This window comes from Macaca fascicularis, chromosome 9, assembly GCF_037993035.2.
Source record: "Macaca fascicularis isolate 582-1 chromosome 9, T2T-MFA8v1.1".
NCBI classification, from domain to species: Eukaryota; Metazoa; Chordata; class Mammalia; order Primates; family Cercopithecidae; genus Macaca; species Macaca fascicularis.
In genome coordinates this window covers 54315813-54342608 of record NC_088383.1, presented here as the reverse complement: position 1 = coordinate 54342608, position 26796 = coordinate 54315813, and the positions used below count along the sequence as shown (strand labels likewise).

The window sequence follows — 26796 nt, the reverse complement described above, 5'->3', positions numbered from 1 at the left end:
AAGTTTATTTTCATTGTCTCAAGGTCTGCTGAACTCTGGATCCAGGCTGTGTCAATATGGTAGTGTGGTGCCTCCTGTACCTGTCTTGGCCTCCTACAGTCCTTTTTATTTATAATAAAGATAGGGTCTTACTCTACTGCCAAGACTGGTTTCAAACTCCTGGGCTCAAGCAAATCTTCCTGCCTCAGCCTCCCAAAGTGCTGAGATTACAAGCGTGAGCCACCACACTCAGCCAAGTCCTTTACCATTTTCAGAAAGCTTAGCTTGCACTTTGAGCAGAATGATAGACTCCCAGGAAGACTGTGAGAGAGATATAGGGCCCAAGTTGATAATATCAAATACACTGAACTTGACCGTGTTCACCATGCTCTGACTCTAGAGAAATGAGAGTGCTAGTGAGGTTGCTGTCATTTTGTGTATCTTCTGTACCTTGAAGTCCCTCAGAAATCTTGCCCCTGGTCTTGTTCTAAGGACATAACAGGTTCCCTTTTCTCTGGAGATGAAATCTAGATCTTCGATTTTTGGAACCAAATTTGGATTCTTGACTCTGGAGCACCAATTTCTTCAGCAAGTTGTTCTCTGGAATCAATCCCAGGGTATGTGTTTTTCATAAATGCCTTGATAAGAGTGTGTAATTGAGAGGCGCTATAGATGGTATGACACCGTCTGGCTTCTCTACTGTGAAACTCCACACCAGGTTGATCTTGACCATGGCTCTGGCTTGAATCTAAAGTCTCAGGTTCTGGTCTTTTCTGGAATCGATGCCTAGCTCTTTGATTCTGAAACCAAATCTGGATTCTGTACTCTTCTGCATTGATTTCTAAAGCAAGTTGTTGTTTGGTAGCATAACCTGGGTAAGATTTTTGATTGAAGGTATTGATGAGGATTTTTCAATGTATCTTCTGTGAATTTGGTGTGATCGTACCTATGATTTGTTGCTACCATCTTGTGTGAAGTCTTTGGTCATGCTGGAAGAGAGTCCTGGAGGCTGAGTTGCTGTCTGGGAGACCGCTTACAGCTCATTTTTAGAAAGAAAGATCGCATATAATATAACATTATTCACAAATCTAAAACATATGATTTTCTGGGTTTTGACAAATGAAAACACCTGTGCAACTTCAACCCTTACCAGGATATGGATGAGAGTTTCTACCCGAAAGCACCAGTATTCTAACAAACAGCTTTGCATTTTTTGAATTGTTCAGTGCCTGTGAGGATTCCTTACTCCAAGTTTATGACAAATATATTCAGAAGGCATAATTTACAATTATTGTTTGGGTAAGTAGTTTCATCAATTATCTGATTATTTGCTGCGAATTTGAAGTATGTTGATTTTTATGCAGTTGTCTTCTGAGAAACACTGTGCCATTTTTCTTGTGCAAACCACTTGCAGAATAAACAGAGATTATGAACACACAGAGGTGGTTGTGATGAGCACGTCTACCTGTGGCTGCCATTTAAGTGGAAGGTGGAATCCGACTCTGGAGCATCGGCAGCCTGAGCCGGTGCTGGGCTCATGCTGACCCTGGGAGTGCTCTATGCATGCTTCACCTTATGAGGGGTGCGGCAGGAACAAAAATAGAAAAGTGTGCTCTACTTTCACATTACCAAAGGACAGAGGATACCACCAAGGAATTAGAAAACTGTTAAGTGAGGGTTTATTCTTCTTAATAGCCTTTCAAACAAGGAATTTGAAAACAGGATTCTACTCATCCCACACCAAAATGTAAACAGATATATTATTTTTTATATTCCCAGGATAATTTTGGTTTTACTTAAGCATCACTATGCAATCATGAGCAAAAGAACAAAGCTGGAGGCATTGCACTATCTGACTTCAAACTTTACCACAAAGCTATAGCAAATAAGACAATGTGGTACTGACCAAAAATAGACACATCGACAAATGGAACAGACTAGAAAGCCCAGAAATGAACTCACTCATGTACAGTAAATTAATTTTGACAAATGTGCCAAGAATACACAGTAGGAAAACAGTATCTTCAATAAATGGTGTTGGAAAAACTAGATATTCACATGCAGAAGAATGAATTGAACCCTCATCTCACACATATATGAAATTTAACTCAAAATGGATTACAGTCTTAAATGTAAGACCTGAAACTATAAAACTACTTGAAGAAAACATATGGAGAAAACTACATGACATTGATCTGGGCAATAATTTTTTGTATTAAACTCCAAAGCACTGGCAACAAAAGATGAATGGGATTACATCAAACTAAAAAGCTTCTGCACAACAAAGGAATCAAGTATCAGTATGAAGAGACAACCTACAGATTGAGAAAAAATATTTGAAAGTCATGTATTTGATAATGGGTTAATATCCAAAATACATAAGGAACTCAACCCAATAGCAAGAAAATATAAAAGTCAATTAAAAATTTGGTAAGGGACCTGAATAGACCTTTATCACAAGAAGATCTACAAATGACCAACGAATATATGAAAAAATGCTTAACATTGCTAATCATTAGGAAAATGCAAATTAAACCCACAATGAGATACAATCTTACAGCTGTCAGAATAGCTATGATCAAAAAGACAAATGGTAACAAGTGTTGGTGAAGAAGTGCACAAAAAAGAATCCTTGTATACTGCTGGTGGGAATGTAAATTAGTACAGACGTTATGGAAAACCATACGGCAGTTCCTCAAAAAACTGAAAACAGATTTACCATATGATCTAGCAATCTCTAGCAATCCATTTTTTGGTTATTTACCCAAAATATTTGAAATCAGTTTGTTGACAAGATGTCTGCCCTCTCATATTCATTGCAGAACTATTCACAATAGCCAAATTATGAAATCAGCCTAAGTGTTAATCAGCAGATGAGTGAATGAAGAAATATGGTATATATACACGATGGAATACCATTCAGTCTTTGAAAAGAAGAATATTCTGTCATTTGCAGCAACATAGATGGAAATGTAGAACATTATGCTAAGTGAAATAAGCCAGGCACAGAAAGACAAATACCACATGATCCCACTTATATGTGGAATCTAAAAAAGTCAAACTGACAGAAGCACAAAGTAGAATGGTGGTTACAGAGTCTGGGGGTGGTAGAGAGAGGAATGGAAAGATGATGGTCAAAAGTTACAAAATTCCAGTTAGGAGTAATAAGATTTTTTTAAGATCTACTGCACAGCATGGTGAATTTAGTTAAAAATGGTGTATTGTACATTTCAAAATTGCTAATACATTTCAAATGTTCTCATCACAAAATAAATAAGTATTTGAGTTGATGGGTATTTGTTAATTAGTTTGATTTAATTATTCCACATTGTATTTTAAATCGTAACATCCCTTTTACCTCATGTATATACAATTATAAATTATCAATTTATAATTTTTAAAATATATGTTTCCAGATGAAGAAAAACTGAGAAATTTTGTTGCCATCAGACCTACTCTTCCTCTACTCTTGCTGAAGAAAGTTCTTCAGACACAAGGAAGTGATACCAGAAAGAAACTTGAAAAATCATGAGTGAAAAAAGAACAATAAAAAGGGTAAAAATATGCAACTCAAATGATGTAACATTTCTGAGACTAGGATTTAATAGGCATCACAGTGTCTGCTTTCAGCCTCTTAGAACATTGAGACCTCCATGTTGTGAAGAAGTCCAGCCTAGCTTACTAGAGGAGGAGAGGCCTCTGTGGGAGAAGCCTGTCAGATAACAGCTAGTACCAACTTCCAGCATGTAAATAGGGTTGTTTGGGGCCTTTTAGTTTCAGTCAAGCTGTAAGGTATCTGTAATCATATAAGTAATCTCGTGTAAGACCACTTGGAAAACCACCCAGATTGCCAATCTACAGAATTGTATAATAATAAATCTTTGCTTTTTAAAACCTACTTTAAAAAATTCTTAAGAAAATAAAAACGAGCAACAGATTTTGAGAAAATATTTCCAAAACACATATCTAATAAAGGACTTGTACTGAGAATATGGGAAGGATTCTTACAATTCAATAAGAAGAAAACAATTACCCTAATAAACAAATGGAAAATATATTTTTTATCAATACTTCATTGAAGAAGGCATATAAAAGGCCAACAAGTATAAGGAAAGATGGCCACAAATTGTTAGTCACCATGGAAATGGATTTCTACTTAGAAATTAAATGAAATCAACTATTGATGTTTGCAAAAAGACATAGGCATCTCCAAAACATGCAGAATCAAAGAAACTAGACGTGAAGAGAACATATTGCATGATTTGAATTATATGAAGTCTTAAAATAGATGAAACTAGTATATGATAGTGGAAATAAGAACCGTATTTTTCTCTTGGGGCAAAAGGCAGTAATTGAGGAAAGAAAGAAGAGAGCTTTTGGAGTTTTAGAAATGTTCTGTATCTTAATTAAAGTAGTTGTTACACATGTGTATACATTTTTCAAATTAATCAAACTTTAAACTTATAAACTGTGCTTTTTATTAAATATAAATTATGCCCCAAGAAAGATAAATAGAAAAAATGAAGGCTAAATACAAGCTGACATATTCATACAAATTATAAAGATACATAGTTTTATTCTCAAAACATAGAAATCCTTACAAAAAATTAAAAATTAAAAATTAGTTGTTCTTCAGAAACATAATCTTACAAAACAAAGTGTTACAATCATCTGAGTTGTGATTGTATTTATGTGAAAAATTTTTCTAACTGTTGAGAAATTCTTAACTCCAATGGGAAGAACAGTACAGAAATAGTTATGAGCTGACAAAAATATTCTCTAAGTCTTTATTGTTCAAATAACCCATTTCTTGTTTGATAACTTTAAGGAAACTTTTAGAAAAATATTGGAGTTTTTTCAGAGACTAACCTTTATATTGATAATGAATTGTGATCTGTTTTCAAGAAAACTAATTGTGCCTTCATATTCTTTATTTCCATGATGTTTAGAAAGAAATCCCAATGCAGGAGCACATGATAAATTTCAGTGTTGTCATGAATACATTCCATTTGCTCAAAATTTCTCTAAAGTAAAATACGAATTTTTCTTGTAATAAAATTTTAATCCTATTCAATTACAAATTGCAACATAGCATATATTTTCATCATTAGGCATAATAATTTAGATCATTTATAATATATTATATTAATAAAATCCATTCCTAGCTAAATACAAATTTATATGATGTTAAAAACTGGTAAGAAGCCAGCCAAGGAGCCTTAGTGGGTTATCGAAGTGATACACAGAGAACAGGATGATACCGGATGATACCATAGTTGTGAAGTCTGGTTTTAAAAGTATGTTTGTCCAGGGTCACTGTGGTCAATACTAATTTAATTTTACATTTAAAAATAACTAAAAGAGTATAATTGGATGATTTGTAACACAAAGGATAAGTGCTTGAGGTAATGGATATTCCATTTATTTTGAGGGGATTATTACACATTGTACGCCTATATCAAAATATCTCATGTATCTCATAAGTATTTACAGCTACTTCACACCCACAGAAATTAAATTTTTTTTTTTTTTTTAAAGTGTTTGTTAAGTGCACCCAGCTCTCCTGCAGGAGGGCAAGCCAGGAACAAAGATAAGTGGATTTTACCAGAAAGACGCTACTGGGGTAAGTGACAAAGTGTTATCAGCAGACTGTGGAGATTAAAATCCAGTCCAGGAGAGATAGCAGACATAGAGTGGAGGTTTTGGCATTGCCAGCCCGTCACACTCCGCCTACCCACATACACTCTGCCTATCCTCTCCACCCTACCAGCCACTTGATGCTGGTGATGTGTTGTCTTCCAAGCGTGGTAGAAAACAAGTTCAATAGGTCTTTACAATTTGACAAGCAACCCACACCTAGGATGCACTGTTTTTGCTCATTATGCCACTGCCAGCCAATAACTAATTTCCTACCTGCAGTGGTTCTCAAATTTGGCATGCATCACTATCACTTGGAAGGTTTGTGAAATCACAGATTGCTGGGCCCTATCCCAGGAGTTTCTGATTCCGCAGGCGGGGTCCAAGAATTTGCATTTATAACAAGGTGCTGTATTGCTACCAGTCCAGGGACCACAGTTTGAGAACTAATGTCATATTTCATTCTTCTGACACTCATTTTAATTCTCTTTCACTAAGTGTAAATTAGTTTTTCCAGAACATTAACAGTAATGGAAATGAAGCTGAGGAACTAATGAGCTGTTTTACATACAGGAACAAGGCAGGGTATAAGCAAATCTGTATCACAGATCGTATCAGTCTTAAATGAGGTGCTTACTATAATCATGCTGCTTATAGGGGATAGAAAGAATGGAGACATGAGAAAAGAAAGGGAAAGTTTATTTATTTTTGCCTACTTTGCACCAACTGGCTCTGAGAGCCATGAGCAGAAGTGGCTTCAGTGCTAGTTAGTGGTAATTGTGATAAAACATTTTTCAGAGCTGGGGATAGAATTCTCTAGGGCTGCCTAAAACCCGTGTCATTCATTAACAGTGCAAGTAAAGAGCTGCCACAGAATTTCTCTGCCCATTTGGGCTTAAGCTAGAAAGTGATAAGTTCATTTCTTAGCCTACTGGTCACTCCAATGGGGATAAATGTACAGATAATTAATTCTTCAGAGAGTAGATTTTCTTCCATTGTTTAGTTCAACTTGAAAATGTTTTCAGTGAAACTAACATGCCTATGGGAAATTATAATAGCTCGCTTTAATTATATTACTAATGTGCTAAGTAATTAGTGTAGAAAAGTAGTTATCAGGTATTTCCTATTACCAAATGCCTTGCTAAGTTGAGCCTTTGAACTCAGGGCAGGGCTAGGAAAGGGAGTTACAATATAAAACGTCACTTAACAGTATAGTGACATAGTATTGACTGGGGAAGAAAGAAAATTAGGTGAGACCATAAGATGTTAAAAAACTGGAGGACAATATTAGGTGTAGGTGTGCGTGACAATACAGGAATAAATAAATAACTTGTAGGAACCAGTTGTAGAAATGATGGAGAAAACACATTCCACCCTGTCTCTACCACTGAATGCAGCTATGAAATAGAATATATATTGAGCAGCTATTATCAGATTCTGAAAAATTAATAGTAGCAGGATTGCAAAGAAGATCAGAATCCAAAGCCCCACCAAATCAGTGGTGAGTTTACCATTTTTTAATCTTCTTGTCCTCTTGTGTATTGCTCCAGGACATAGGTACAGTCACAAAAGTAAGCAACAGAGAAGAGTACCTAAGGCTCTATGTTTCTGGCTACAGAACCTAAAAGAAGAGCCTCAAGGAAACAAGATGTACTGAGGAGATTGTAATGATGAAGGACCTCAAGAAAGAAACTCCATTATGTTAAGTAGTACCAAAGTTTACTCCAAAACTACATATGATTGGATCTGGCACTAATCAGTATAACAAAGACATTGAAAATTGAACTAACAGAAAGATTTCTGGCCAGAACCCACACTACAACTGGATGATATACAAATGGGACAGATCTGAATAGCTCTTTAAAAGTTTTGAAGACTGAGCTGATGGGAAACCACTTCAGATGGGATAAAACTTTTGGCCCAAATTTAACCAGGTCAATTTCTTCCTAAAATAAATATGTCAACATTCTCCAGATGATTTTACTTCAAGCCTCAAAACATGATACCTCAGTCCAAAACTACTCAGCAAATGGACACGATAGATACAAACACTGAGATGGCACAGAGGTTGGAATTAGCTGACACATACTTGAAATCAGCTATTTAAAAATGTTCTAACAAGCAATTGCAAACACACTAAAATTAAAAGAAAAATGGTCCCAGCAATGATATGAAAAGAAAAACAAATGAAAATATAGAACTAAAAAATACAATAACAGAAATATAAAACTCATTGAAAGAGCTCAAAAGCATAATTGAGATGACAGATTAAATGGTGAGTGAAACTGAAAATAGATCAGTAGAAATTATCCAATTTGGAAATCAGAAAAAAAAAAAAGATTTAAAGCCAATGAACAGAGCCTCACACCTGGGGGGAAATAATAAAGGTATAACATTCTTGTCATCAGAGTCTCAGGACAACAGAAAACAGTGCTAAAAAGTACATTTCAAGAGATAATGGCTGAAAAATTCCCAAGTTTGGGAAACTACATAAACCTACAGATTCAGGAAGATGAGTGAATCTCAAATGGGATAAACTCAAAGAAATTTTATGCTTAGACCAATCATAATCAAATTACCATAAACTTGAGGACAGAAAAAAAAAATACTTGAAGTCAACCGGAAAATAGGCACATTACCTATAAGGGAAGAATAATTTTTGTTTTTTGTTTTTTTTTCAACTTCTAATTTCTGGGGTTACATGTGCAGGTTTGTTACATGGGTAAATTGTGTGTCAGCAAGATTGGTTATATGAATGATCCCATCACCCAAATAATGAGCATAGTACCCGATAGGTAGTTCTTCAGCCCTCACCCCCTCCCATCCTACCTACTCTAGTAGTTCCCGGTATCTGTTGTTCCCATCTTTATGTCCATGTATACTCATTTTTTAGCTCCCCTTATAAGTGAGAACATGTGGTAGTTGGTTTTCTGTTCCTGCATCAATTCACTTAGAATAATGGCCTTCCATAGATTTCCAACCAGAAACTACAAAAGGAAATGGCATAATATTTTTCAATTACTGAAAGAAAAAAACTGTTGGGGCCAGGCATGGTGATTCACATCTGTAAACTCAGAGCCTTGGGAGGCCGAGGCAGGAGGATCACATGAGCCCAGGAGTTTGAGACTAGCCTGGGCAACATAGTGAGACTCCCTCTCTACAAAAAACTTTAAAAATTAGCCAAATGTAGTGGCATATGCCTGCAGTCCCAGCTACTTAGGAGACTGAGGTGGAAGAATCAATAGAGCCTGGGAGGCCGAGGCTGCAGTTAACTCCTGCAGCAAAAATCATAAAACTGTATACACATGTTTGTGCCAATGCACTCCAGCCTGACTGACAGAGCGACACCCTGTCTCAAAACAAAAACAAGCAAACAAACAAACAAAAAGAAAATAACTATCAATTTGAATTTTTTTTTTTTTTTTTTTTTTTTTTTGAGACGGAGTCTCACTCTGTCGCCCAGGCTGGAGTGCAGTGGCGCAATGTCAGCTCATTGCAAGCTCTGCCTCCTGGGTTCATGCCATTCTCCTTCCTTAGTCTCCCGAGCAGCTGGGACTACAGATGCCCACCACCAAGCTCGGCTAATTTTTTTTTAATTTTAATTTTTAGTAGAGACATGCTAGCCAGGATGGTCTCTATTTCCCGACCTCGTGATCCGCCCGCTTCGGCCTCCCAAAGTGCTGGGATTGCAGGCGTGAGCTGCCGCGCCCGACTGTCAACTTGAAATTTTATAGTTATCAAAACAACCTTTAAAACTTGAAGGTGAAATGACAGCGTTATTGATGAAAGGAAACTAAGAATATTTTGCTAGCAGATGTGCTGTAAAGGAATTGCTAAAGGAAGTTCTTCAGATAGAAAGAAAATGATACCAAAAGAAAATGGTACATCAGGGAGAATAAGAAAGAGAAATGGCAAATACCTTAGTAAATATAATGGGCTATTCTTATCCTCTTGAATTCTTTAAAATACATTTGATAGTTAAAAGAAAAGTGATAACATTAAATAAATACTTCAATGTATATAAATGTAACCTAAAAGACATCTATAACATAAAGTGGGGAGGGTAAAGTGACACATACGGTTGTAGGTTTTCTACATTCCACTTAAGTGATAAGACATTGATTCTAATTAACCTGTGAAAAGTAAAATATGTTCATTATAATTTTCAAAGTAATACTAAATAAATCTATTCCAAGAGATACAGCAAAAACATGCCTGGTAAATTAAAAGATAATACAAAAAAAAAAAAAAAATCAAAATAATCCAAGAAGGCAGAAAATGGGGAAACATAAAAAAGTAAAACAGAGGGGAAATCAAACAAATAGTAATATGGCATAGCTAAATCCAAATATATTAATAATTAATATATTTTAAATAAGTTAAATAGAAATGGCCTAAACTCACCAGTTAAAAGGCAGAGATTGCCAGGACAAATCCAACATGATTCTATTTTATGAGATATTTGAAGTAGCCATACTCTTGGAAACAGAAAGTATAATAAATAGTCTTTACTGGAGGCTGGAAGGAAATGGAAAAGGGGAGTTGTCATTCGATGAGCATAGAATTCCAGTTTTGCAAGATGAATAAGTTCTAAAGATCTGTTGTACAACAATGTGCATATAGTTAACATTACTATATTATAGACTTAAATGGTTAACATGACAAATTTTATATTTGCAAATAAATATATGGCAAAAATTTATATTGTGTTTTTAACTTAATAAAAAAGATTTTCAGATTCGCTAAACAAATAAATATGATTGCACTATATATAGTTTACAAGAAATAAATTTCAAATATGCTCATATAGATAGATTACAAGTAAAGAATGAAAAATGAGATAGTATGCAAATACTAAAATTGTACTTTGGTGAATATATTAGTATCAGACAAAGTACACTTCAGAGCAAAAAAAATTACCAAGGATAAAGAAGAACATTACATAATAATAAAATTGTCAATTCACCAAGAAGATACAAAAATCCTAAAAGTATATACACATACGCCTAACTAAAGAGCTCCAAAATACTTGGAACAAAAAAACAGCAGAATTAAAAGGAAAAATAGAGAAATGCACACATATAATTGTGCATTTCTTCAACACTCCTATGTTAGTAATGGGTTTAACTAAGAAAAAGAAAAAAGCAAGTATACGAAAGAACTGAACAACACCATAAACTAAATAGATACAAACGACATTTACAGAATGCTTTACAAGACAACAGCAGAATATACGTTATTTTCAAGTGCTACATACAATATTTACCAAGGTAGATATGACACAGTTGTTGGCATTATCAGACAGATAATTTAAAATAACTGTCACTAATACGTTAAAGCCTGTAATAGAAAAGTGAATAACATGCAAGGCGAGTAATGCTCTTAGAACATTTATTAGGAAATGCTCTGAGAGAAATTTTCTTTTTCTTTTTTTTTTTTTAAGTTAGAAGTAAGCCACTGTAAAAAAATAAATAAATAAAGAATGCCTCTGATGGGCTCATCAGCAGAGTTGCTACAAGTGAGAAATCAGTGAGCTTGAAGATAGGTCAGTAAAAACATCCTCAACTAAAATGCACAGAGAAAAATACAATTTAAAAATGAGAAAAGGTCAGAAGATCCTAAAATGGAATGCAGAATGTAATAAAAGTATTTAAGAAAACCTCACTGGGCTAAAAAGTTGCTGATTTAAGTAACTTTGCTATGAATGGAGCCTGTAAGCCTAAAGGCTAAAGAAACTGTACGTAAGCATGTATTCTAATTGATAATTATTTCTCACAGGGGTATGTTTTAACAATTCTGATGCCACGATACGTGTATACAGGGATTGAAATTTGCATAAATAATTGGCAAATAGGAGCTAGGTTTCACACTGTTGGAGCTGGGGATTACTGGTAATAATTGGAAGGAGGCTAGAATGATCCATGTGGTAATGAATTAGAGTTGTAGACATCAGAATGAACTCATGTTTGGCTTAATATCGACAGTACAGGACTTATTAAGAAATTGTTTTTAGGCAGATAGAAAGGGTAAAAATTCTTAGTGGAATTTTCCTTTAATGAAAGCAGCCCTAAACCACTTCTTTTCTAACAGAAAGCCTGATAGATATGCAAACTAGGGGCTTTCATATGTAAATACAAGCAGCTGTACCTGGAAGCCAGGTACCTTTAACATGGCATTTTCCACCCTCTTTTCCTTGTCACCACATGTGCTGGTGTCTTGGTGACTTCCAGGTAAAAACGTGTGCAGATATCATGGCAACCTTTAGGTAGAAGGCACATCTGCACAATAAAAGACCTTATTGTGGGAGGGTCCATCTTTCCAAGGCTATGTAAATGGCACACCTGGTCAAACCAATCCCCTGGGCCCTATGTCAATCAATCACTGTGTCCTCAAGCCTCTGTACAAAATCAATTGTGTTCTGCCACAGACCAGAGATCCTCTCTTGGGCAACCCACTTTATCAGCACGAGAAAGTGTTTCCTCTCTTTCTTCCACTTTATCTATTAAACTTTCCACTCCTAAATCCACTCCTTGTGTGTGTCCGTGTCTTGAACTCTTTCTCAACCTAAGGGAGGAGACCACCCCTCATATCGTTTTATGCCCAATTTCTGCCTCCAAAGAAAGAAGTAAAAACTAAAAGGCAGAAATGAAATCCACAGGCAGACAGCCCGCACCGCACCCTGGGCCTGGTAGTTAAAGATCGACCTCTGACATAATCGGTTATGTTATCTATAGATTACAGACATTGTGTAGAAATGCACTGTGAAAATCCCTATCTTATTTTGTTCTGATCTAATTACCAGTGCATGTAGCCCCCAGTCACGTACCCCCTGCTTCATCAATCACTACCCTCTCACACGCACCCCATTAGAGTTGTGAGCCCTGAAAAGGGACAGGAATTGCTCACTCGGGGAGCTTGGCTCTTGAAACAGGAGTCTTGCCGATGCCTCTGGCAGAATAAAACCCTTCCTCATTTAACTTGGTGTCTGAGGAGTTTTGTCTGTGGCTCATCCTGCTACAAACTGAGACAAAGAACCAGGGTATATACCCCAGACAATGGAGCCATTTCATAGATACAATTAATTACATATAGAAATGTTTACAGATAAGTGTATATACACAGGTTATTAGACACATGTATATTTCCTTAATCTGACAGCTGAGAAGGCCTAGAAGCAATGACAACCCAGTAGCAATGAACAGACCTAGCACCCAGATCATAGGTTCCTGACACTATTCACCAACAGAAGGAATCAGAACTCTTTGGAGAAAGGGCAGAGTATAAGACTGCTACAGGAAATACACAAAATAAGCATGGAGCATCTTGTAAATCTGAAAAAAGGCAGTTTTTTTTTTTTTTTTAAAGCAAATAATGGAGTTATGGCAAAGAGAAGCAGTTAACAGAAATACCTGCCAAAAACCAATGCTGGAAAGATTTGATCAATAAAATAAATAAAATAGTATTAGATAATAACATAAACTACAAAATAAATATATACAACCTCATACTGATATAAATAGATAATTGGAGAAATAAATAAATGGAAGCGTTATAGGAGTTATTAAGAAATTATTTTAGGCAGATAGAAAGGAAAAAGAGTCCTTGGGAGGTTTTTGTTTCTTTTAAAGCAGCTCCGGAAACTTTTCTTTTCTAGCAGGAAAGCCCCGGCTCTTAGAGCCAGGTTGGCAACCTTTAATGTGCAAATGCAAGCCATTAGAAACTGGGTCCACCCAAAAATGGCGACTTCTGCCTTCTTCTTCTTGCCCTTGCCCCCACATGTGCCTGGGAACATGGCCGCCCCCATGTATCCCCACGTGTGTAGAACATAAGGGCTCCCTGCATTTGCCTATCAAAAGGCTAGGTGGGAAGGCCAGTTTTTTTTTTGTGAGCTGCGTGTATGGCATGCCTGGTCAAACCAATCCCCTGAGCCCTGTGCAAATCAGACACCACCTCCTGCAGCCTACTCATATAAGCAGCCACTTTCCAACTGCACATGGGGTTTCCTCTCTTGGAGCACCCCCCACCCATCTCTATATGGAGGAGCTTCTTCCTTCTTACTTGCCTATTGAACTCTCTGCTCCTTAAAACCACTCTGTGTGTGTCTGTGTCATTTTATCCAATTCGAGTCGAGACAAGAGCCCTGGTGTTCCTTCACTCATCGGAGCCCTATCAGAAGAGAACAGACAAATCTTCGATATAGAATTCCAAATAATTTAAGTAGATACTTCACCTTCAAGAAAGTAATTCCCTACTCTTTAAGTATGGACTCTGCGGAGTGACTTTCCTTCAGAGTATAGCAGGGAGTTGGGGAGAGTAACTTTACAGTAGAAAAACCTGTCAAATCCTATCATAGCCAGGTGACAAAGGTCACACCAACAATGATATACAATGCTTACCCTAACAATGATAGTATATATCTTTGATATGATGTAATTGGCACTTTATCTAAGTGGTTTTTCTTTCAAAAATCTATAATCCCAGTCTAATAATAAGAAAAGAATCAGACAAATCCTAATTGAGTGGCGAAGTACCTTTCCAGTGCTTCTTCAAACTTTCAAAACCATCAGAAATAAATAGTCTGTCATAGTCAGGAAAATACGAAAGAGACATTATGAGTAAATATAACGTGGTACCCTAGATGAGCTCCTGGAACAGAACATTAGGCAAAAACCAAAAACAATCTAAATAAAGTATGGACTTTCTTTAAAAATAATGTATTAATATTGGTTTATTTGTAACAAATATGCCATGATAATATAAGATGTTAATAGTAGGGTATAACTGGGTATAGGGTATGTGGAAACAATCTATATTATGTTCATAAATATTTCTGTAACCTAAAACTATTTAAAATAAAAATATTGTTTAAGGAACTTCTAATAAAGAAATATCTAGGTCCGGATGGTTTTAATGGTAAGTCTACCAAAAATTCAAAGGAGAAATAACACTAATTTTACAAATCTATTGTAGATAATAGAAGAAAAAGAGACAACTTTTTACTCACTATAGGAGTTCAATATCACTCTGCTTCAAACTAGACAAAGATATCATGAAAGAAATAACTACACATGAATATACTTCATGGACATAGATTTAAAAAAGCTCAACAAAATATTAGCAAACTCAATCTAGAAAAATATTGAAAGAATAATAACATACCACTTATGGGGCTTATCCAAGGAACTCAAGGATGTTTCAATTTTTAAAAACCAGTAAATATAATGCATAATATTACTAATCAAAAGAAAAAGCACATCACAATACCAATTGATGCAGAACAGACATATGACAAAATTTAACATCTATTCATGGTGAAAATTTCCCAGAAATCTTCTTCAATGTAATAAGGGCATTTACAAAAAAAAAAGTCATGATATACTTAAATGGTTAAAGGGTGAATGCTTTTCCCCTAAAAGTCGGTAACAAATCAAACATGTCCCCCTTCACCATCCCAATTTAACACCATACTACAAGTCCCAGCCAGTACAGTAAGGTAAGATTAAAAAAAAAAAAGACATACAGACTGTAAAGGGAGAAACAAAACTGTACCTACCAACAGATGACATGATTATCTTCATAGAAAAACCCAAGGAAACTCTAGAAGGCTTCTTAGATCTAATAAGTGAGTTCAGTAAGTTGAAAGATACAAAGTGAACACACAAACATCAATCATATTTCTATACACTAGCAATGTAAATAGAAACAGAAATTTTAAAACAATATTTAAAATATCTCAAAAATGTAAATATCTAGGTGTAAATATAACAAAACATGTACAGGTGTGGTGTGCTGAAAACCACAAATGAATGAGGAACAAGATCAGAAAAAGACCTAAATAAATACAGTGTCCATAGACTATACAATCAATATTGTAAAGGCATAAATTCTTCCCAGATTGATTTAAATTTTAACTCAATTTCAATGAATATCTCAGCAACATTTAATTATAGAAATAGAAAAATTGATTCTATTATATATGGAAATGCAAAAGATTATATCTTCAATAATTTTGAAAAAGGAGATAAAAATGGAAGAAGGTAAAGCAGTGGAAGGTGAATATAAGTGGAGTCATATTAGAGCTATAGTGAAGAGCCATAATAAAAGATTTCCAAACCACACAGAGAAGACAAAACATTGCTATGAAAATTTGAATCCTATTATATGCTTACTGTCCAGGGATCCTAGAACTAAACAAAAAAAATCTTTCTCGGATATAGAAGAAATAATTATTGAAACCTACCAAGTGGAAATTGGAAAAGATTTTTAAAATTCCACCGTGCATAACAGCAAACAAGAACTAGAAAGAGCAAGAAAAGTAGGGCAAAACTGCAAGAAGACCATTTGAAGATTTTCTTTTATAAACTAAAATCTAAGGTTATAAACAAGAAAAAAATGTAGAGAAGATTTTTGTATTCTACTTCAGGAGACTTTCAAACAATATCCTGAAGCAGACCCAAAGCTATTTGTAAAAGGAACCCTGTCCTCTCTTTATGTAATAGATGGGCTAAAATCTGAAATAGAAAATTTGGTTAAAAATTGCTTGGAAAATTGTAGTTATGGGGGAATCTCCAATATTTGGCTGAGTGATTTCAAGTGGACTTAAAACAATTGGTATGCCAAAGGCGAAGACAAACTTATGGCCCTTCAGGTAAAACAACAGTCCCTAAAATAGAAACTGAATTGCAGGGCCTTCCATAATCTAAGAATTAGGGAATTAATACTGAGGATATGTACAGCTATTGCAAGCAAAAAAGCCATTGGTAGAGTCAATGTCTCCTATTGTTGAAAACCAGAACAAAGCAAAACTAATCACCCCTTTCACTAGTCTATATAATATGCCCGATTTGCCCATAAGGGCCAAATGGATGAGATTGTAGTTCTTTTCGAGATTTCCGAGTAACAAATACAGTAGCTATGTGGTTATACTTTACTTTCTGATATTTCCTAACCCACTGAGCATACTTTGCTCAGTCTTACCCTGAAGATAGAAAATTCTTCGCTGACGTAGACTTCTATTCAGCATTCTTTACTATCCCGGTAACTAAAGATAGTTAATATTTATTTTCTTTTCCTGGGAAAATACATTACTTGGACAGTGATACCTGTGAAATTACTGGGACTCTAGCTCATGTCTCTCAACTTTTAGATGAGGGTGTCTAAAACAAAATTTCCATTTTGATCTCTCATATACAATATGTAGATGATCGCCTTCTACACTTCACTGATTCAGATTCTTCCACAACTAACTCTAAATATCTATTCACTGAAGTGGTTTAAGAAGGATACATAGATTAAGGAAAAGCTTCCCAGTCCTAAAAGGCCAATCATTACTTCAATCATGATTTGTCAGCCAAAGTTAGGGTGTTATCTGGCGAAATACTGTTGACTATTCAAAATTATCCAAAGCTATTTTCTAAAAGACAAAATTTTTTGGATTTGCTATATTTTTATACAATGGTGACTCAGCTTTACTGAAATAGCAAGGCCTATACGTGAGCTTCACTTCTGTGAATCCCAGAAATTAAAAATGTCCTTAGTAACCTCAAAATGCCCCTTCAACAACTACCTTTGCTGGGTCTTCCAGATTATGATAAACATTTTTTTTTTGGTTTTCTGTTTTTTTTTTTTTTTTTCTGTGTGTCCAGATAAGTTCAGGTCATGGTCTTGAGACATGAATGTAAAACACCCATCAGTGACTCGTTGCCTATAGCTTGTCTCTTGATCCAGAAGCCAAGACTTAAGTCCTTTTGCCTCCAAGTGACTGCAGCTTCAGCTAAATTTTTCAACTAGTGAAATTATACTCTTTTCCCCTTACCTGATGACTGAGCTGCAATGATGTTTTTATCAGGTAGAATGCCAAAGGCTGATCATCTAGATTTTCGCCTTCGAAATCTTAATGTGACTTTATTTGTTGATGGGTCTTATCTAAAAAATGACAAAGGTCAATACTACATTTGGTTTCCTGTTTGCCTAAGCAAGAATTCTGAAATTTTTTTGTTGGAGATTTGAGCAAAGTGTGATTCCTTTAATTAGCAGCTGCACAACTGTGCCATGGTTCTTAAGCAAGAGAAGAAACTCAGAAGCTGTCAAGATAATTGTTGAAACAACTACACTAAAAGCTGAATTTTAAGAACATAAAAGATTATTAAGATTCTGCATAGCAAAATATACATTTATATGAACAAGTCAAGTGCAAAATGATAGATTGGAAGAAAATAGTTACATCATATTTTTTAAAAATTCAATAATTTTGGGGGAACAGGTGGTATTTGGTTCAATGGATAAGTTCTTTAGTGGTGTTTCCTGAGATTTTGGCGTACCCATCACCCAAGCAGTGTACCCTGTAGCCAATGTGTGTTATTTTATCCCTTACCCCACTCCCACCCATCCCCCATGCCCCCAAAGTTCGTTGTATCATTCTTATGCCTCTGCATCCTTATAGATTAACTCCCACTTATGAGTGAGAACATATGATGTTTGGCTTTCCATTCCTGAGTTACTTCATGTAGCATAATAGTCTCCAACTTCATCCAGGTTGCCGTGAATGACATTATTTTGTTCCTTTTTATGGCTGAGTAGTATTTCATGGTACATATATATGTAACACATTTTCTTTATCCACTCATTGATTGATGGGCATTTGGACTGATTCCATATTTTTGTAATTACAAATTTTGCTGCTGTAAACATGTGAGGGCAAGTCTTTTTTGTAAAATGACTTACTTTCCTCCGGGTAGATACCTAGTAGTGGGATTGCTGGATCAAACGGTAGTTCTACTTACAGTTCTTTAAGGAATCTCCACACTGCTTTCCATAGTAGTTGTACTAGTTTACATTCCCAATAACAGTGTAAAAGTGTTCCCTTTTCACCGCATCCATGCCGACATCTTTTTTTTTTTTAATTTTTTTTATTATGCCCATTCTTGCAGAAGTAAGGTGGTATTGCATTGTGGTTTTGATTTGCATTTCCCTGATAATTAGTGATGTTGAGCATTTTTTCACATGTTTGTTAGCCATTTGTAGATCTTCTTTTGAGAATTGTCTGTTCATGTCCTTAGCCCAATTTTTAATGAGATTATTTGTTTTTTCTTGCTGATTTATTTGAGTTCCTTGTAGGTTCTGGATGTTAGTCTTTTATTGAATGCATAGTTTGTGAAGATTTTCTCCACTTTGTGGATATTCTGTTTAGTCTGCTCATATTTCTTTTGCTTTGCAGGAGCATTTTAGTTTAATTAAGAACCATCTATTTACCTTTGTTTTTGTTGCATTTGCTTTTGTGTTCTTGGTCATGAAGTCTTTGCCTAAGCCAATGCCAAGAAGGGTTTTTCCAATGTAATCTTCTAGAATGTTTGTAGTTCCAGGTCTTAGATTTTAGTCTGATCCATCTTGAGTTGATTTTTGTATAAGGTGAGAGATGAGGATCCAGTTTCATTCTTCAACATGTGACTTGCTAATGATCCCAGCACCATTTTTCCAATAGGGTGTTCTTTCCTCCAAGTTATTTTTTGGTTTGCTTTGTCGAAGATCATTTGGCTATAATTATTTGGCTCTATTACTGGGTTCTCATTTTGTTTCATTGGTCTATGTGCCTATTTTTATACCAGTACTATGCTGTTTTGGTGACCACAGCCTTATAGCATAGTTTGAAGTTAGTTGATGTGATGCCTCCAGATTTGTTCTTTTTGCTTAGCCTTGCTTTGCCTATATGGGCTCTGTTTTGGTTCCATATGAGTTTTAGGGTTGTTTTTTCTAGTTCTGTGAAGAATGATGGTGGTATTTTGAGGGGAATTCCATTGAATTTGTAGATTGCTTTTGGCAGTATGGTTATTTTGCAATATTGATTCTACCCCTCCATGAGCATGGGATGTGTTTCCATTTGTTTGTGTTGTTTATGATTTCTTTCGGCAGTGTTTTGTAGTTGTCCTTGTAGAGGTCCTTTACCTACTTGGTTAGGTATCCTCCTAAGCATTTTATTTTATTCACAGCTATTGTAAAAGGGGTTGAGTTCTTGGTTTGATTCTCAGCTTGGTTGCTGTTGGTGTATAGCAGTGCTACTGATTTGTGTACATTGATTTTGTATCCTGAAACTTCACTGAATTCATTTATCAGATCTAGGAGCTTTTAGGATTAGTCTTTAGAGCTTTCTAGGCATACAATCATATCATCGGCAAACAGCAACAATTTGACTTCCTCTTTACCTATTTGGATACCTTTATTTCTTTCTCTTGTTTGATTGCTCTGGCTAGAACTTCCAGTAGTATGTTAGATAGAAGTGGTGAAAGTGGGCATCCTTGTCTTGTTCCAGTCTCACAGCATTTGCAGTGGCAAGCTGCTTCTTTCAAGGCATCTGTGAATTCTTTCAGTTTTCCTATGTTCCTGTGGTGGTTCTTGGAGCAAAAGTTCATGATGTGGGTCTCCACATGCTGTTCTGTCCACCTTAGTGGGAGCTGCAAGTTAGTCCTGCCTTCTATCCACAATTTTCATCAAACCTCCCCTACATCATATTTGACAGACAAAGGTTAGTTTTCTTAACACTAAAATCTCTCCTAATAGATAATCCAATAGAACAATTGACACACAACATAAAGAGACAACTCTCAGAAGAGGAAGTGTGCATGTCAATCATGCTGGTCACCAAAAAAGAACAAAAGAATAATACATAATAAGTAATAAAATAACAAGTAACAGTAAAACGACATTTATCCATGATATTGGCCCACACTTAAAAGAAGTACAACAGTCAGGGCAAACAAAAGATTCAGGAAAAAAGGCCCATTCCTCTGCTTTGGGTGAGTTGCTGTAGCCTTTGTGGATCAGAATGTGCAGTACGTAGTGACACTGAGACAAGCGCACACTTTTGTTTGTTAACTTTTAAGTTCCAGGGTACATATGCAGAGTGTGCAGGTTTGTTACATAGGTAAACAAGTACCGGGGGGTTTGTTGTATGGATTATTTCATCACTCAGGTATTAAACCTAGTATCCATTAGTTATTTTTCCTGATCCTTTCCCTCCTCTCACCCTCTGCCCTCTGGTAGGCCCCAGTGTGCATTGTTCCCCTTTTTGTGTACATGTGTTCTCATTATTTAGCTCCTACTTATAAGTGAAAGCACGTGGCATTTGGTTTTCTGTTCCTGCATTAATTTGCTAAGGATAACGGCCTCCAGCTCCATCCATGTCCCTGCAGAGGACATAATATCATTCTTTTTTATGGCTGCATAGTATTCTATGGTGTATATGTACCACCTTTTTTAATCCAGTCTATCATTGATGGGCATTTCAATTGATTCCATGTCTTTGCTATTGTGAATATTGCTGCAGTGAACATATGCATGCATGGGTCTTTATAATAGAATAATTTATATATACCCAGTAATGGGATTGCTGGGTCAAATGGCATTTCTGCCTGTACGTCTTTGAGAAATTGCCACACTGTCTTCCACAATGGTTGAACTAATTTACATTCCCACCCATGTAAAGCATTCTTTCTTTCTCCACATTATGCCAACCACTGTTATTTTTTGGCTTTTTAATAACAGCCTTTCTGACTGGTGTGAGGTGGAATCTCACTGTAGTTTCGATTTGCATTTCTCTAATGATTGGTGATGTTGAGTTTTTTTTTTTTTCATATATGCTTGTTGGATGCAGAGACAGGCATACATTTTGATACAGCAATCACTCTTAGGGGAGTCTATCCCACAGAACTTAAAGACATAGTACATAAAGATCTATGTGCAAAATTTGTATCCCAGTCTCAGCCTCCACACTGGTAAATAGCTGAATGTGGTGTATACTTCATGAGTCCATTACTGGGGTTAAAGCTAATAAACAGGAAATGCATTTTGAAAATCAGTTCTCACTATCAAAACACATGGCAACATGGAAATACTGTGGGATTTCCAAAAGAAGATCCCAGATTTCCTACCCTGACTCCTCACACAGCATGCTCTGTGTTTCCCACAGTGTAGTATTCAGAGGAAGTAACATGGGAAATAGCAGAGATAAATGTGACAGTGCAGGAAGGAAGCCTGTGCTTCCTCAGCCCAGAATGGAGCCACCCTAAAGGGCCACTTTCTGAAACTTTGACTAACTAGTCTACTGAGGTTTCTTTTGGTATTAATTACTCCCAGAAAGTTTGGGGCAACTGCAAAAAGAAGCCTCTGGATCTCGGAAGCAGAGACAGCTCCAGCCATGTCTGCAGGGATCCTGGAGTTCAGTCATTATCTGCCTGTCTCTGAGGACTTTGTTATCTCTAGGAGGCTGGCCTCCCAGTGGGCTCTTCTAGGCAGCTTGGAGGCTCCGGGGTGTTTTCAGAGGCCAGTTCTAGACTGAAGTGACTCAGAGCCTTTGGGAAATTTCCCCTAGTAGATAAGGGATGGATAAATTCACAGGAATTATTATGACTAAGAGAAAAATCTACAGGCTGGAGTAAATGTATGCCAAGAAAAGAGAGACTGCAGAGGACCCTTTGCTTTGGGAATCATATATTTTTCTACTAATGATATCCCAAGCTAGTGAGTGGGCTTTCCCAAAAGCCTGCAGGGTTAGGATGCTTGCTTTGAGTAATGAGAGATGTGTAGTGTTTATAGGGCTTCCTCTCCTCCACCATCACCCAACATTTATCCCTCTTACCCCATCTCCCACCCTCCCAACCACAATTTCACTGGCTTTAGGGTGGCATGACTCTTTTTTAAAAAAATAAAATGTGGAGACAATGCTACTTTGTTGGTCTGATAAGTGAGGTAACTAGAATTTGGCTGGAGTTAATTCTATGAGATCCTCGGTCTGTGCAGAGAGGCAGGAATATGTAGGTAATGTGGAGTTACACAGTGTTAGGACATCACCCTGTCACTTGCCTGTCATGTGCCTATCACAGTGACTTCACCTCAGAAATCTCTCTTGTGTAAAGTGGCCTGAAACCACAGAAAAACTCAGCACATGTTAGTTCTCTTTACCTTTGAAATTAAGGCTGTGCAATTGAAAGTTTGTTAAATAGGTTTTATCACTTGACTATAGAAAATCATCATAATCTAATAGAACAGAAAAAAGGGCTCCAAACAAACCTGTAGCACATAGTTTCACAAATAAATGCTGGTGTTTGAACAATGAATTATTTACAAAAATAGCTACTCGCTTTATAATATATAGTAAACTAAATTCTAGTTGAATTAAAGAGTTAAATATGAATAATGAAACAATAAGAAAGTACAGTGGATATTTAACTCATCTCTTAATCACAAAACTTAAGCACAAAAGTGAAAAAGAAGAAGAAGAAGTGGGAGGAGAAGGAGAAAGAGAAAAGGGATAGAAGAGAAAAAGGAGAAGGATAAACATGTAAGATTTAACTGTATAAAATGCTAAACTTCTGTATTAAATGTAAAAGTAGCCAGAATATATAGGAGAAAGAGTTCATTTCTTAATATGTAAAAAAGCTCAACCAAGTCACTAAGTAAAATATACACATTCTAAAATTTTCAAAAGATGGTAATAGAAAATAGCAAAATCATTTCAAGTGCTATTCAAGTGCTAATAAATGTGTGAAAAACACAACAAACTATAACACTTAAGAGAGCAAGATCTAGATGTTGACTACAAAATGGAAAGGCCAAGGTGTGCATTAATACTGAATGCTGGCATGGGTGCAGAAAAATGGGCCCTGCTGGGAAGTGGGGGCATAAGCAATTCCATAGGGATGTGCCACTGGAAACACCAGGAAGAGCATGTGCCAACTATGGGGCAGCCTGATTCCAGGAAGAAGGGAAAAGGAAGGATGAGGACATACTCGCCCAGCTTTTCTCTCAAAATTCACCAATAACATAGGTCTTCCTCCAACTCACATCTCCTCGGTGAATGAGGTTGGGGGAAAGCAAATGTCTTACAGTTGGAGGAGCTCTCTCTGCATGAAAAGAAACATTAGGAGTTGGAAACAAGTCCCCCCTTCCAATGACAAGTGCATTCCATTATCTTCTCCTGGCCCTCAACTGTTTAATTAATTGTATTACTTTTCAATTGCTGAGTAGCAAATTATCACAAATACACCAGCTTAAAACAACACAAATTTATTATCTCACAGTTTCTACCAGCCAAGAGTCTGAGCATGCTTTAACCAGGCGCTCTGCAAAGCTGCAATCAAGATGTCTGTCAGAGCTTGGTTCTCATCTGGAGGCTCAAATGGTGATGAATCCACTTCTAAGGTGTTGAGAGAATTCATTTCCTTGTTGCTGTAAGATTGAGAGTCAGCTTCTTGCTGGCTGTTGACTGGAGGCCATCCTAAACTCCCAGAGGCTGCCTGCAGTTCCCTGACACATGACCCTCTTCAGAGGCCCTCTCATAACATAGTGATTTAGTTCTTCAAAGCCAGCATGGGAGAAAGAGAGTGAAATTCTGGCAAGATGGAGTCTTAGATAATGTAATCATGAGAGTGATAGCGCATCATCTTTGCCATATTCTCTATTGATTAAAGTCAGAGGTCATTCCCACTCAAGGGTACACACACAGGGTCTGACCACCAGGAGGTGAGCAGCATAGGGACAATCTTAGAGTCTGTCCACCACAACACTGCATAACAGGGACAACCTGGCCACAGATCAGGGAATGCTCACATTCCTCGTTCCCCCATCTCATCATATTTTATAATCTGTCATTTATAACACTCCAATTCCAAGTAACATATTTCTATATTAATCAGGACTGCCAGTTTTTAAAATAACATACACCAAACCAAAACTAGTTTATGAAGAAGCTAAATGTGTTAACTCGCAAATACAAGACATAAAAGAATATCCCAACTATAAGAAGAGACTGGAATGGTGGCTCATGTCTGTAACCCAGCACTTTAAAGGGCTGAGGCAGGAGGACTACCTGAAGTCAGGAGTTCAAGACAAGTCTGGGCAATATAGTGAGACTCCCATCTCTACAGAAAATTTAAAAAGTAGTCAGGCATGCTAGCACACACCTGTATTCCCAGTTGCTCAAGAGGCTGAAATGGGAGGATTTCTTGAGCCCAGAAGTTGGAGACTGCAGTAAGCTATGATCATGCCACTGCACTCCAGCCTGAATGAAAGAACAAGATCCTATTTAAAAAAAAAAAGTAAAAATGGGCCTTAACAAAAACTGAAACTAGGACTCCAGGACTTTAAATGCTATCAGGACATGTTTTCCATCTCTCATAAACGCATCTCTTTGTGTGTTAGGTTCATTGTTTCTTATCGTGGTGAAATTTCTCCAGCAGTGCTAAACATGGCTACTGGTAGCACTCAGGTTTTATGTCTTACAGCTTCTACAACTGGGAAGATATTGACCCACTTTTAATTTCAATGTTAAAAATACCACATGAGGGGCTTCACTTATGTGTAGTGGACTACTACATGTGGTATGGTAGAAAAAATAAAAAAGATCTTAAGACCAATTTGAAAAGCCAGGTAAGATTTTTTTTTTTTTTTTTTAATTTAAAGGCACTGACCGGGCACGGTGGCTTATGCCTGTAATTCTAGCACTTTGGGAGGCCGAGGTGGGTGGATCACGAGGTCAGGAGATCGAGACCATCCTGGCTAATATGGTGAAACCCCATCTCTACTAAAAATACAAAACAATTAGCCGGGCGTGGTGGCGGGCACCTGTAGTCCCAGCTACTCGGGAGGCTGAGGCAGGAGAATGGTGTGAACCCAGGAGGCAGAGCTTGCAGTGAGCCCAGATCACACCACTGCACTCCAGCCTGGGCCACACAGCAAGACTGTCTCAAAAAAAAAAAAAAAAAAAAAATTTGAAGGTACTGGGGAGTTGTTGAATTAACCAGGACTAGAAGCACCAATATTTTACACAGAGGAGAGAAATCATGGATTGATTAGATGATGCTTTGCAGTCACATTTTTCCCTAGAAGCATTTGCGGATTCCTAGTGCAGAGGAAGGAGGCTAAGATTCTGGTTAGGTAGAGGATCATTAGTGGGAAGCAGAGAAACCAGTGGAAACTCTAGAAATCTTCTGGAGTTGAAGAAGAGAAATTAGAGATTGGAAGAAACAAGATTTTAATGAGAAGAAAGGAAAAAAAATCCTAAGCCAGATACGTGGACAAGGTTCCCTTTAAGACATTTGCTGAGTCCTGAAGCTTCACAGGAAAGAAGGCAAGTGGGGAGGCGGGGGGCGCACGGTTGGGGAGTGGGAGTATTGGGGGAAAAGCATCTGGACAGTGGAGAAGCATATTTAGCAAGCATGACTAGTTGAGGAAACAAGGTAGTTCAGGAACCTCCAAGAGAAGGGGCCCAGGTGAATATGCTAGGCTCTTAGAATCACTAAAAAACTCTACCCTAAGAACATGGATTAACCAGAGGCAGATGGAGCCTTTCTGAAGCTGCAATCACATTTGACTTAACACAATTCCTCATGAGAATAAAGCGATCAGCCAACTCCCAGACTAGGTAACATAATGAGACCCTGTCTTTACCAAAAAACAAAACTAAACTAAACTAAAACAAACAAACAAACAAAAAACAGGGTTGGTGATGTGTTCCTGTGGTCGTAGCTACCTGGGAGGCTGAGGTGGAAGGATTTCTTGAGTTTGGGAGGTCAAGGCTGCAGTGGGCTGTGATTGTGCCACTGCTTTCCAGCCTGGGTGACAAAGTGAGACCCTGTCCCAAAAAAAAAGAAAAAAAAAAAGAAAGAAAAATTATGCTAGATGGAAATAGAGAAATGTATAAGGGAATATAAATATAAAATATAAAAATTAAAAATAAAAGGACCTACAAGTGATTCAAATATTGAGGTTAGCAGATAAGGGCTTAAAATGAGTTTTTTTTAAAAAGATTAACATATCCAAGATATACAGGAGAAGGTGGAGGAAACAATGGAGGAAAATTTCACCAGATAATTTAAATTTAATAAAAAGAATCTAGTTGAAATTCTGCAGTAGAAAAATATTCAAAATTAATAACTGAAAAGAATAGATTTAACAAGCAGATTAGACACAACAGAAGAAATTATTTGTAAATTAGAAGACAGCTCAATAGAAACTATCTGAATGAAAGCACAGAGAGATAAAAAAATGAAAGGAACAAAGGAGTGTAAGAGTCATGAAGTACACAGTGAAAAATCCATATATAACTGGAGACATACAAGAAAACAGAATGGGGCAGAAGAAATATTTGAAAAATAGTGGTCAAGAACCATCCAGAACTAAGAAAAAGAC

At 36.6% G+C, this 26796-nt stretch overlaps 1 pseudogene; it reads right to left on the bottom strand.

The window, feature by feature from the left end:
* Positions 1–359: 359 nt before the first annotated feature.
* The window catches only part of LOC102145130 (double homeobox protein A-like), a 35840-nt pseudogene continuing 9403 nt past the window's right edge, over positions 360–26796 (bottom strand).